The following is a 12,883-nucleotide window of genomic DNA, read 5'->3' as shown; positions in this document are numbered from 1 at the left end:
CGTGCTCGACGGCGGCTAACAGGCGAGGAGGTGGTCGAAAACGGGCAGGTGGAGACAACGACGGTCGACGACGGCGAGCAGGTGTAGACGTGCAGACGGGACGCTCCGTCCTTGGCTCCTCCATTCCTCCTTTCATCGCGTACAGGTGCAGACGAGGAGGTGGTGGTCGATGATGGCAACGGCGGCCGGCGGCTGCAGCGCTCCCTCCCTTCTGCAACCAGGAGGAAAGGGGATCGGGGAATTGGGGGAGCGGGGGCCTTTGCCCTAGCGTCGTATCGGCCCTAGCGACTGCTGCTGGGCCTTGGGCCATCGGTCCGCTTGGTCGGCCCGGTTAAAGACCGGACCGGACCGAAGTTTTTTTGGTCTGACTTTCACGGCCCGGACCGAACAATTTCTGTAGCGGGCCTGGACCGTACGGTCTGGTCCTCAACGGGCCACGAGCGGGCCTAAAAGCTTGATCGTGTCGTCCACCCTGAGTACAACCTTTCTCGTGGCACCTTAACCACGTAGAGTGGGTATCCTGGATTTTCTAAGGCGATTAGGCTTTTCTCTCTCCGCAGCACATCGTTATGAAGTCTCCTTAGATCGCTGTGTATGGCCTGTACCGATGCCTTAGGTAGGATTGGTTCACCGGCGATATGGTATTTTGCCGCACCGCAAACAGGTATTCGGTCTTGAACCCGAGGCTGCGGAGGCGGCTAGATCATAGCAGCAACTTTATTGGTGCCTTTCCTTGCTCTCTTCCGATGCTTCTTTGGTGGAAGGTCGTCTACAGTACATTCAGGCTCCGGAGGCGGCAATTCAGGCACCTACTCATGACGCTCAAACCCTGAGTACTCATACTGCTGAGCCATCGATCCGCCGTCATCAATGGCGCCAATATTGAGATACTGTTGAGTGTCATCGTCATCCTCATCCTCATCTATGGCGATGTCATCAGCGACTAATGGAGCCTCTTCCTCACCAAGTCCGCTATCACCCAACACGATAGGCGACGCTAATTGGGTAGGTGGGGTGCTGATGTTCACACCTTGTGGAGGCTGCGTAGTCGTGGGTGTGCTCCCGGCCGCCTCTAGATGAAGCAGACTCTTTGGCCACAACAGGACCCAGTTCTCGCCAAGCCGCTGCAGGGTCTCGTCGTCATCTCCCCCTAGTACCGGAGGAACCAAATTCTCGTGGCCCGGTTTGACACTGGCCACAGAAACCTTGAAGACGTCTGGGGCGATCGGCTGGCTGTGGAACAATTGTTCCTTAGGCTTCATTATCGTCGCCTTACCACGTCCACCTTCTGGACGTTGATGTTGTACAATGTGGTTGTCGGTGTCAAAACCGGCGGATCTCGCGTAGGGGGTCCCGAACTGTGCGTCTAGGCGGATGGTAACAGGAGACAAGTGACACGATGTTTTTACCTAGGTTCGGGCCCTCTCGATGGAGGTAATACCCAACTCCTGCTTGATTAATATTGATGATATGGGTAGTACAAGAGTAGATCTACCACGAGATCAAGGAGGCTAAACCCTAGAAGCTAGCCTATGGTATGATTGTTGTTCGTCCTACGGACTAAAACCCTCCGGTTTATATAGACACCGGATAGGTTAGGGTTACACAGAGTCGGTTACAATGGTAGGAGATCTACATATCCGTATTGCCAAGTTTTCCTTCCACGCCAAGGAAAGTCCCATCCGGACACGGGACGAAGTCTTCAATCTTGTATCTTCATAGTCTTGGAGTCCGGCCGTGACGATAGTCCGGCTATCCGGACACCCCCTAGTCCGGGACTCCCTCAGTAGCCCTTGAACCAGGCTTCAATGACGACGAGTCCGGCGCGCATATTGTCTTCGGCATTGCAAGGCGGGTTCCTCCTCCGAATACTTCATAGAAGGTTTTGAACACAAGGATAGTGTCCGGCTCTGCAAAACAAGTTCCACATAACACCGTAGAGAGAATAATTTTTGCACAGATCTGCTGACGTATTCCGCGGCGTGACATCACACCACGGCCAGGCCTTTATATGAATCGTTTTTACTGTTTCACCTCAGCGTGTTTAGCGAGGCGGTTTCCTTGGCACGTCTTATCAGAGCATGGATCGTGCCCCCTTATTCCGGGATTCTCATCAATACGAACGTGGGTAACCCATCCGCGCCATTGATTACGGCGCTTGGGAAATAAGCGAGTTTTACCTGGCTGGTGGGGGACACATAGCTTCGTCTGTCCATATAAGGGGATAAGGATCCACCTTTTCACCTACGCCTTCTTCCTCCTTTGCTTATCCATTTCCGCGCACTCGAGCTCCAGTGCCCAAGTCCGCACATCCCACCTCGACCTTTCTCCAACCATGTCAGGAGCGGGAGGCAGGTGGATGGCCTCCTCCGTCAAGGAGGGGCACATCACAAAACTGCGGGAGGCCGGATACTTGTCCGGCAACATCGCGTACAGGCTGCCCGATGCGGGGCAGCTCATTCCAACCCTCGGGCCCCATGAGAGGGTAGTGTTTCTACCCCACTTCCCCCGCGGACTAGGTTTTCCACTTCACCCATTTGTCCGGGGGCTCATGTTCTACTACGGCCTGGACTTCCACGACCTGGCCCCGAATTTCATCCTCAACATCTCGGCGTTTATCATCGTGTGTGAGGCCTTCCTCTGCATCCGGCCCCACTTCGGCTTATGGCTGAAGATCTTCAACGTCCGGCCGAAGGTAGTGGGCGGCCGTCAAGCGGAGTGCGGAGGCGCCACGGTTGGCAAGATGGCCAAGGTCCTATGGCTCGAGGGCGCCTTTGTGGAGACAATAAAGGGGTGGCAATCGGGGTGGTTCTACATCACCGAGCCACGCGACCCCGAATGGGTGGCGGCCCCCGAATTTAGATCTGGCTTTCGCACACGGCTCTCGTCATGGAAAAAGACGGGACTGACGTGGGGGGATTCGGAAGAGCTATCCGGACTCCAGACATGCGTCCGAAACCTGGTGGACAAGAATCTCAGGCTTGTCGACGTAATCCAGGTGATGCTCATCCACCGGATTCTCCCATGCCAACAACGGGCCTTCAATTTGTGGGAGTTCGATCCGGCACGGCACCGAACCTTGAGCCGGCTCTTCGACACTACGTACGAAGATGCCTGGAAGGTGCTGTTCAAGGGTGCTGAAGTCCCAGCATCCGCTACCAAAGATCGCGGGTACAGCTCGCGGCGTCCAGCCGGCGAGGTAAGTTATTTTACCCTTTACGGGACTCTTTTTTCATAGATTGACTCTACGCGGGATCTAAAACTCCCTAATCTTTGACAGGACTGGCTGAAGACATCCGGACAGATTAACTGTCCGGCTCCTTTGCCGGAAGACCCGGAGGACGCCCGATTGACAGGGCTGCTGGCTCCGGCGCCCCATGTGGTGCCGGAGAAGAAGGCCAAGAGGGAGGCCACGGGAACTCGAAGGAGCTCCCGACGCCAGGTGCTGTCAGATTCTGAAGCAGAATCTTCTCCTGAGGACGAGGAGGAAGAAGAAGAAGCTCCTCCCCCAGTGGGGGAGGAGAAGAAAAGGAAGGCCGCCCCGACGGGGGAGGCCGGAGGGTCCAAGAAGGGAAGAACCCTTCCTCTGGACTTCTCCACCAACGTCGACGACGACGAGGAGGACTGGCCAACAAGGGCCAAGCCCCTGGCGAGATCGTAAGTGTCCGGATACCCATAGCTTTTTCATAATTGCATAGTGTTCTTTAATGCCGAACAATCATGCAGCCCGCCCAAGGGCGAGCTCGCCGATTCATCGAGCGGGTCCCTGGGGTCAAAAATGGAGAGTACCTCGCTTCCGGCTGCCTCCTCGCCTCACGCTGTGGACGACGCCGCGGTGGGGCCCCAAGGGGGGCTTAGTCAAGAGGAGGTAGCGCAGGGGGTGCCACAAGGCGACCTCCCGGACTCCAGGCGCGCGGGGGGCAAGACCCCCAGGGGCTCTAAGCCCGACCCTCGTCCGGACTCCATGCCGGAACCATCAGCGGTTCCAAAGTCCGGACAGCGGATCCTTCGCAAGAGGGTAAGACGTCGGTGTCCTCCGTCCAACCGGAGGCACCGAATAGCTTACTGGAGGCGCTCAATGGTGCCTCCATCGAGGAGGAGCACCGCACTGTTATGAGTGCGGTGATCCGGACAGTTCAGTCTGCCAAGAGCGGACTGACCGAAGCCTGTACCAGCCTTCTAACAGGCTTTGAGGTAAGTTTAAAACATATAAAAATATTACCGCATAGACAGTAGCCCCTGATGCTTAGTTCGGCGTTCGGAAAGAAAAGCCGGACTAAGGATCTAAAAATATATACGCAGGAGTCTAACATAAGTATGTCAATATGGGAATGCAGGCTGCGCTGCTGACCTCTGCCGCACTGACTGCGGAGGTCAATACATTGAAGCAGAACCTCGAGCGGTCCGAGAACAAGCTCGGACAAGCCAAGAAGCAGCTCGAGGACAAGGAAGGTAAGTAATACCTTAGTAAAGAAATACCTTATATAAAAGGTTTTGGTTGCAAAAAATAACAGGAATAACATGGGTACTGCAGGGGCCACGAACGAGGTGGAGACCCTGAGGGAAGCGGTGTCCGTGGCCAAAAACAAAGCGGCTATGGAACGCACCGAGCGAGAGAAGGGAGAGGCACAGCTGGCCAAAGTACGGCAAGAGCTCCAAGCTCTCGTGGAAAAACACGAGGGTTTGGAGCGTGACTCGAGGACTCGAGAGTCCGAGCTCGCCTCGGCTCTTGAGAGTGCCAAAGCTGCTAAGGCCGAGGCCCAAAAAGCTCTCCGAGAACTTGAGTCTTTAAAGAAGATAGCGGCGGGTAAGGCATTCTTTATGCAAAGCAAGAATGTAAAAGTCAATTACCTATTACTTACCCGGATTCGGAGCTCTCCAGGAGCATTCGCAGATTTGCCCCGTAGTGCATCTGATGCTGCCGCATTCTACCGCACCCAGGAGGGGAGCTCCATGGAGAAGGTGTTCTGGTCTCAATATGCTGAGGCCGGACATCCGGTGCCCCTAAGCGACCAGCTGAAGCAGCTGGTCGAGCTCCACAAGGTCGCCGAACAGGCCATGAAGGGCCTTATAGTGCGGCTGTGGCCATTGGAGGCCATGCCCGGGAGCTACTTCGGCTTGGTGCAGCGGCTGGTGGATGCCTGTCCGCGGCTTGAAGTCATCAAGCGCTCCGTCTGTATTGAAGGGGTCCGTCGGGCCCTTGCCCGTGCTAAAGTGCACTGGGGCAAGCTGGATGCGGAGAAGCTTGTGACGGACGGGCCACCGAAGGGCCATGAGCATCGCACGCCCGAAATGTACTATGAGGGCCTCCTGAAGGGTGCCCGCCGAATAGCGGATGAGTGCTCCAAGGATGTAATTTTTGAATAGGCTCGCATTTGTTATCCTGTACGCTGAAAACTTGTTCATATGCGCTAAGCAACGCTTATTAATTTAAAATATTACCTTCTGTTCGGCCGTTTATCAAATTTGAGAGATGGCAAGTCGTTGGCTTCAGCCCCCATGCCACGAGTGCTGGGGTGTTCGGGATAAACTTGAGCACTCTTGTTCCCATTCTTGGGTCCATCTAGGGAGGCGCTCAACACAACGAACAGGACAACCGGACTTATAATGCTTGAACACTCTCACTTAGCCATATAATTCTATAATTTTAAATTTCGGCGAAGCCCCTGATATTCGGAAGACCGAGTTCGGGGCGCTATCCACGCCTTGGCCGGACAATTCCGGTTCCTCGCTCTAAGCGGCATAAGTCTTTAGGGACCCGAAAAAACCTCTCGAACAGCGACCGGCTCTCGCCTTATCATGACGCTTAGTTTTAGCTTTCTCCACTGAGGTGCTCGACCCAGAATAACTGGGGCACAATCGCAGTGGTTCTCCCGGTGCTACCTTAGCCGATATAGCGGAACGTAAGGTACCAAAACACGGGAGCCGGGCAAACCCAACTATTGACCCAAGACATGATTCGGAGCCAATTCATATAATGCTATAAGTTCGGGGTGCCACACTTGTGAAAGTGTTCGGACTTTATCACACCATAATTTTGGGATACTTAAGCCCCTGGTGTATTGGCCGTACCAAAGTGTACGGTTGCAACATGTCGTGAAATGAACATATGTATATATATAAAGGAAGTAGAGCAATAATAAGCAAAAGCTATGTATTGTTTATTCAAAAAGGAACTGCAATGAAAGCAGAACGATACAAATAGTGCGATAAGCAAGGGATGGGACTATCTAACATGTCCCCCTCCAGGGGTAAGCTGCAGGATGGTATGTAAAACAGGTATAATGCTCGTAATAGAGACCACCTGAACACTTGACGTGGCTTTCTGCTTCCCTGGCCGTTGCATCGTGAGTTCGGCGATTCTAGTGCCGGACAGGACTTCTCGAAGACGGGGTCCTGAAAGTAAAAAAAAGGAAAAAAAAAGAAAAAAGAAAAAAAAAGAAATGACACAAACGGGAGCCCCTGGTGCGGTCGAGCCGCATTCTTGGCGTGCCGTTGTCTTGCCCCTCCCCATATGCCCATGGTATCTCCAGAGCGTAATTATGTACGCGTAATACTAGCTTCGCAATTTCGCGAGGGCTGGGGTTGGGGCCGGATTGCTACTCGTGCTTGAATCGTGCCAGGTGGTCTTATTGCAGGTTACTCCGGGCGTGCTTGGCGGTGTCCGGACGCTTAGTGGCCGGACTCGAGAATTGCCGTGAGAGGCTGCTTTGCACCTCCGCCGCGAGGGCCGCCGTATGATCCTCCGTTCGGAGAGAGCGTTCGGTGTTTCCATTTACCGTGATTACTCCTCGAGGGCCTGGCATTTTAGCTTGAGGTATGCGTAGTGCGGCACCGCATTGAACTTGGCAAATGCGGTTCGTCCGAGCAGTGCATGATAGCCACTGCGGAATGGGACGATGTCGAAGATTAACTCTTCACTTCAGAAGTTATCCGGGGATCCGAAGACCACTTTGAGTGTAACTGAGCCCGTACAACTGGCCTCTACACTCGGTATGACGCCTTTAAAGGTCGTCTTTGTAGGTTTAATCCTTGAGGGGTCAATGCCCATTTTGCGCACTGTATCCTGAGAAAGCAGGTTCAGGCTGCTGCCGCCGTCCATCAGGACTCTGGTGAGGTGAAATCCGTCGATAATTGGGTCAAGAACCAATGCAGCGAAGCCGCCGTGATGGATGCTAGTGGGGTGGTCCCTTCGATCGAAGGTGATCGGGCAGGAAGACCATGGGTTGAACTTCGGGGCGACTGGCTCCATCGCATATACGTCCCTTAGTGCATGCTTCCGCTCCCTTTTGGGTATGTGGGTTGCGTATATCATGTTCACCGTCCGCACTTGTGTAGGAAAACCCTTTTGTCCTTTATTGTTCGGCGGCCGGAGCTCTTCCTCGTCATTGCTATGCAGCCCCTTGTCATTGAGTTCGGCACTTAACTTGCCTGCTTGCTTGAACACCCAACAGTCCCTGTTGGTGTGATTGGCTGGTTTTTCGGGGGTGTCGTGTATCTGGCACAAGCGATCGAGTATTCGGTCCAAGTTGGATGGGCCCTGGGTATTTCTTTTGAATGGCTTCTTCCGCTGACCGGGTTTAGAGCCTCTGAATCCGGCATTGATGGCCGTATCTTCAGTATTATCGCCGTTAATGCGGCGCTTGTTCTTGTTGCGACGCGACATGCCATTGCTATCCTTGGTATCCGGACTATCAGGATGTTTGGCCAAGTTGTTTCTTCGAGCTAGCCAGCTGTCCTCTCCCGCACAAAAGCGAGTCATGAGGGTTGTGAGGGCTGCCATAGATTTCGGCTTTTCCTGTCCTAGGTGCCGGGCAAGCCACTCGTCGCGGATGTTATGTTTGAAGGCTGCAAGGGCCTCTGCATCCAGACAGTCAATGATTTGATTTTTCTTTGTCAGGAACCGAGTCCAGAATTGTCTGGCCGATTCTTCTGGCTGCTGAATTATGTGGCTAAGGTCATCCGTGGTTGGTGGTCGCACATATGTGCCCTGGAAGTTATCAAGGAATGCGGCTTCCAGGTCCTCCCAACAACCAATTGATTTTACTGGTAAGCTATTGAGCCAATGTCAAGCTGGTCCTTTAAGCTTGAGCGGGAGGTATTTGATGGCATGTAGATCATCACCGCGGGCCATGTGGATATGGAGGAGATAATCCTCGATCCAGGCCGCAGGATCTGTGGTACCATCATATGATTCGATGTTTACGGGCTTGAAGCCCTTGGTGATTTGATGATCCATTACTTCATCTATGAAGCATAGTGGGTGTGCGGCGCCTCTGTATTGGGCTATATCACGACGTAGCTCATATGAGCTTTGTCTACTGTGTTCGGCCCGGCCGGTTTTGCTGTATCCGGCGCGACGGTAATCATCCCGTGTTGCTGGGCGCCCACGCGATCCGTAGATCGATCTTGTATGTTTTGCCTTATCCTCCAATATATCTCGCAAGTCCGGCACGTTTTCCCTTGCCTTGGTACTTTTTGAGAGGCGTCGGGGTGTGGCTTGAGCAGAGGGCCTAGAGGCTTCTCTGTCGCGGCCACGGGGTGGCCGGTCTGCCATGTCGTGCGCTGGTGACTTGGGTGCTTCCTCCTCTAGTCGAGGCAATGGCCTGCGTTTGGGGTAGCTTTTGGAGGGGCATTCGAGTTCATACTCTTCGGCTGCAAGGACTTCAGTCCATCTGTCAGCTAGCAGGTCTTGATCAGCTCTAAGATGTTGCTGCTTTTTCTTGAGGCTGCTTGCCGTGGCTATAAGCCTGCGTTTGAAACGCTCCTGTTCGGCGGGATCCTCAGGCACGACAAATTCTTCGTCGTCGAGGCTTGCCTCATCTTCGGAGGGAGGCGCATAATTATCGTCCTCGACCTCTCTTTCTGGCGCACTATCGTGCGGACTTGCTTCTCCCTCCTCCTATGCTGAGTCCTGCTGGAGGGGGTTCTCTTCGGCACTGTCCGGGGTGTTATTATCTCCCGTGCCGGAATCACCGTTTTTATTGTGGCGGGATTTAGAGCGGCGCCGCTGATGTCGGCGCTTCGGCTGTTTCTTGGAGGGGTCGTCCTCCATTGTTCCATCGCCGTTCCCATCTTTCGGGATGTCCACCATGTATATGTCATATGACGAGGTGGCCTTCCAGTGCCCTGTAGGCGCTGGGTCTTGGTCGTTTCCGGTGTCGTCGTCCATACCGTCGATGTCTTTGGAATCGTAGTCTAGCATGTCGGTTAAATCATCGACAGTGGCTACAAAGTGGGTGGTGGGTGGGCGTTGAATTTCTTCATCGTCCGCATCCCAACCTTCCTGTCCGTAGTCCGGCCAGGGCTCTTCGGATAAAGAGAGAGACTTTAGTGAATTCAGGATGTCGCCAAAGGGCGAGTGCTGAAAGATGTCCGCGGCAGTGAACTCCATGACCGGCGCCCAATCGGATTCGATTGGCAGGGGCGCGGAGGGTTCGGAGTCCGGAGAGGAGTCCGGCATCCTGGAGTCGAGGTCTTCGCAAAGGATAGGGATGGAGTTTGGCTCGATCGCCGTAGAGATTGTAGCCCCCGAGGCGGTGTCTAACCACTCGTCCTCGATCAGGGAATCCGGCTCCGGATTAAGGGTCGGAGCGGATACTGGTGCGGCCTCCAGGGCACTGTTCGACTGCAGAGCTAGATCATGCCCATCGAGACAGTGCGGCACGCTTGGCTGCGGCTCGAATCCGTCGAAGATCAAGTCTCCGTGGATATCGGCCGTATAGTTCAAACTTCCAAATCTGACCTGATGGCCGATGGCGTAGCTTTCGATCTGCTCCAGATGGCCAAGCGAATTGGCCCGCAGTGCAAAGCCGCCGAACACGAAGATCTGTCCGAGGAGAAAAGTCTCACCCTGGACCGCGTTGTTGTTGATGATCAAAGGAGCCATCGGGCCTATCGGTGACGACACAGAGGAACTCTCAATGAAAGCACCAATGTCGGTGTCAAAACCGGCGGATCTCGGGTAGGGGGTCCCGAACTGTGCGTCTAGGTGGATGGTAACAGGAGACAAGGGACACGATGTTTTTACCCAGGTTTGGGCCCTCTCGATGGAGGTAATACCCTACTCCTGCTTGATTAATATTGATGGTATGGGTAGTACAAGAGTAGATCTACCACGAGATCAAGGAGGCTAAACCCTAGAAGCTAGCCTATGGTATGATTGTTGTTCGTCCTACGGACTAAAACCCTCCGGTTTATATAGACACCGGATAGGTTAGGGTTACACAGAGTCGGTTACAATGGTAGGAGATCTACATATCCATATCACCAAGCTTGCCTTCCACGCCAAGGAAAGTCCCATCCAGACACGGGACGAAGTCTTCAATCTTGTATCTTCATAGTCTTGGAGTCCGGCCGTGACGATAGTCCGGCTATCCGGACACCCCCTAGTCCGGGACTCCCTCAGTGGTGCACGGGGCGTCGGCCTGCAGAGACATGTGTGCGATGTGAGACATCCGAAAGGCAACAGAAACGGGAGATTATACATTTATTGATGAGGGCCGGTGTGACAGGTACCGGGACACTACTAGGGAAAAGGCTAGCAGCAGCGCGGGTTTTAGGTGTATCAGTAGCGCGGGAGGGGTGCTACTAATAAGGCGCTACAGCTAACATATAGCAGTAGCGCGTGGTCACCGGCGCTACTGCTACACAAGTGTAGCAGCAGCACGGTTACTGGGAGCTCGCTACTGCTAGTAGCTCTAGTGCCCTTTGCAACAACGCGCTACTGCTATCGCGGCGCTGCTGCTAACTTTTATACACTCGCCACTGCTAATTTAACAGTTTTTTTGTTTTTTTGGGCATATTTGTTTTGTATTTGAACAGGCTTTATTGAAGAATCTTTAGCACATAGAAATGTCATCATGATACACATACAAATGCCTGCAAGACCACGAATGTAATCATAGCATATACATACAAATAGTCTCATCATAATCATCATCCAACACAAAGTGGTCTCTCATCATCATCTCGAAAATAGCGATACAAGTCCTTGATTACTTGCAAATACATCGTCATCCATCTAAACAATGGTATATGCGAGAAGAGCTATCACTTTGAGTACATGAGTTCGTATCCCCCTCTCGCATTAGCGTGAACCTAAACTAATTACCGCCTGTCGCTCGGAAACCAGAAACCGGCAACACCTGGGCCTGACACTCCGGCCACTCATCGTATATATACTCCTGGCGTAGCACTTCTTCGCCATCGATGATCTATGCACCTGCATCGTCACAAGAGTCGATGATATGCAACATATAGAGTTGAGCAACAGAAAGAGACAGACTTGACAAAAATAGAAACAACATATCATAAGCATAAATAACAAAGTTCATCGTACCCAAAATGCCCTAACTAGAGTGATCTTCGCTAGTCGAGGAGGAGGACGGTTTAATTACGTCACAAATAAAGTTTCACTGCGCATAACTCAAAGTTTTGTCATACAGAAAGTATGGACTAAACAGACACATTGTCATATATCGACAATCACTCCAACATGCCGTGCCATCCATCGAGGTCAGGGAGATAGTCCCCGAGCTTAGTGAAAGGCTTCATGTCGAGACGCTGAGAGGCTATCCTTGTTCGAACGTCTTCCCGCGACATTTGTCCTTCTCCGTAGAACATCCCTGTTTTTCCGACGACCTCTTTCATGATGATTTGGGCAAGTTCGCGCTAGATGTTATAGAACTCAGCTCGAAGTCGATGATCCTCGATATCTCCTATGTCCTTTGCCCATTGCAGAATGTGGGCATCGCCAGATCTAGGTGACATGTGAAGATTCCGGTGATCCCATATGTACTCCAGCATGTGGTGTAGGACATAGAATCCATCATTAAGAGAATCGTTCGGTTGCTGGATGCAGCAGAAGTCGGTCTTATGGCTGAAGGCGGCCCTGCCGCCCCTTCTCTTCTTGTCCCTAACCTCTCCACCCCTTGCTTGGTAGTAAAACATAGCACTGTCGAGAACATCTTTGATGTGGGTGTAATCCTTTTTGTGAATGTTCTTCGACGAGTCCAAGTAAAGAGCGTGGGAGAATCGGGGGTAGAGGATGATGAGGACGGCGTGCCCGCCGCTGCGCAAAATAAGTACACCTCAAATTAATTAGCCTCCACCGTGCAAATGAATTATTGAAATCGAAGGAAGGATAGCAGCGCGGATGACTTACACGGGATGATAAGGCACGAGAATCGCCTCCTTGTCCTTATTGGCGAGCATGAAACTGACGATGTAATCCCTCGCGTATTCACGCTACTCTGCACAGACTCCCAAGAAGCTCTCGTGCATGTAGTACGGGTCAGCGACACAGATATGACGTATCTGCTCAACCCCAATGATGTAGTTCATGTGCAAGGCATAAAGGCGGACAAACGTAAAATCCAGCTTCTTCACGTGAAACATGTCGAATATGTAATCGAATCAGAGGAAGAACTTATCTGCAGGGAAGCTGTCGACGTACGACATTTGCCGCGGAACGTTAACCACGTAGAGTGGTTATCCTGGATCTTTCGAGGCGATGAGGCCTTTCTCTACCCGCAGCACATCGTCATGAAGTCTCCTGAGATCGCCGAATCTGGCCCGTAGCGCTGTTGCAGGTAGGATTGGTTGACCAGGGATATGCCATTTATCCGCATCGGGGATATCTATACGGTCCTGAAGTCGAGGCTGCTGAGGCGGCTGGATCAAAGAATCAGCTTTTTTGCCTTTCCTCGCTCTCTTCCTAGACTTCTTTACTACCGAAAGGTCGTCAATAATACGTTGAGACGGTAATTCAGGCACCGACTCATGACGCTCAAACCCTGAGGAGGCGCCAGTATAGACATACTGTTCAGCGCCATCGTCATCCTCATCCTCATCCATGGCGACGTCATCAGCGACTAATGGA

Source organism: Triticum aestivum, chromosome 5B (genome assembly GCF_018294505.1).
Source record: "Triticum aestivum cultivar Chinese Spring chromosome 5B, IWGSC CS RefSeq v2.1, whole genome shotgun sequence".
Taxonomy (NCBI): domain Eukaryota; kingdom Viridiplantae; phylum Streptophyta; class Magnoliopsida; order Poales; family Poaceae; genus Triticum; species Triticum aestivum.
The sequence above is the reverse complement of the archived record's forward strand: the minus strand, read 5'-3'. Positions refer to the sequence as shown.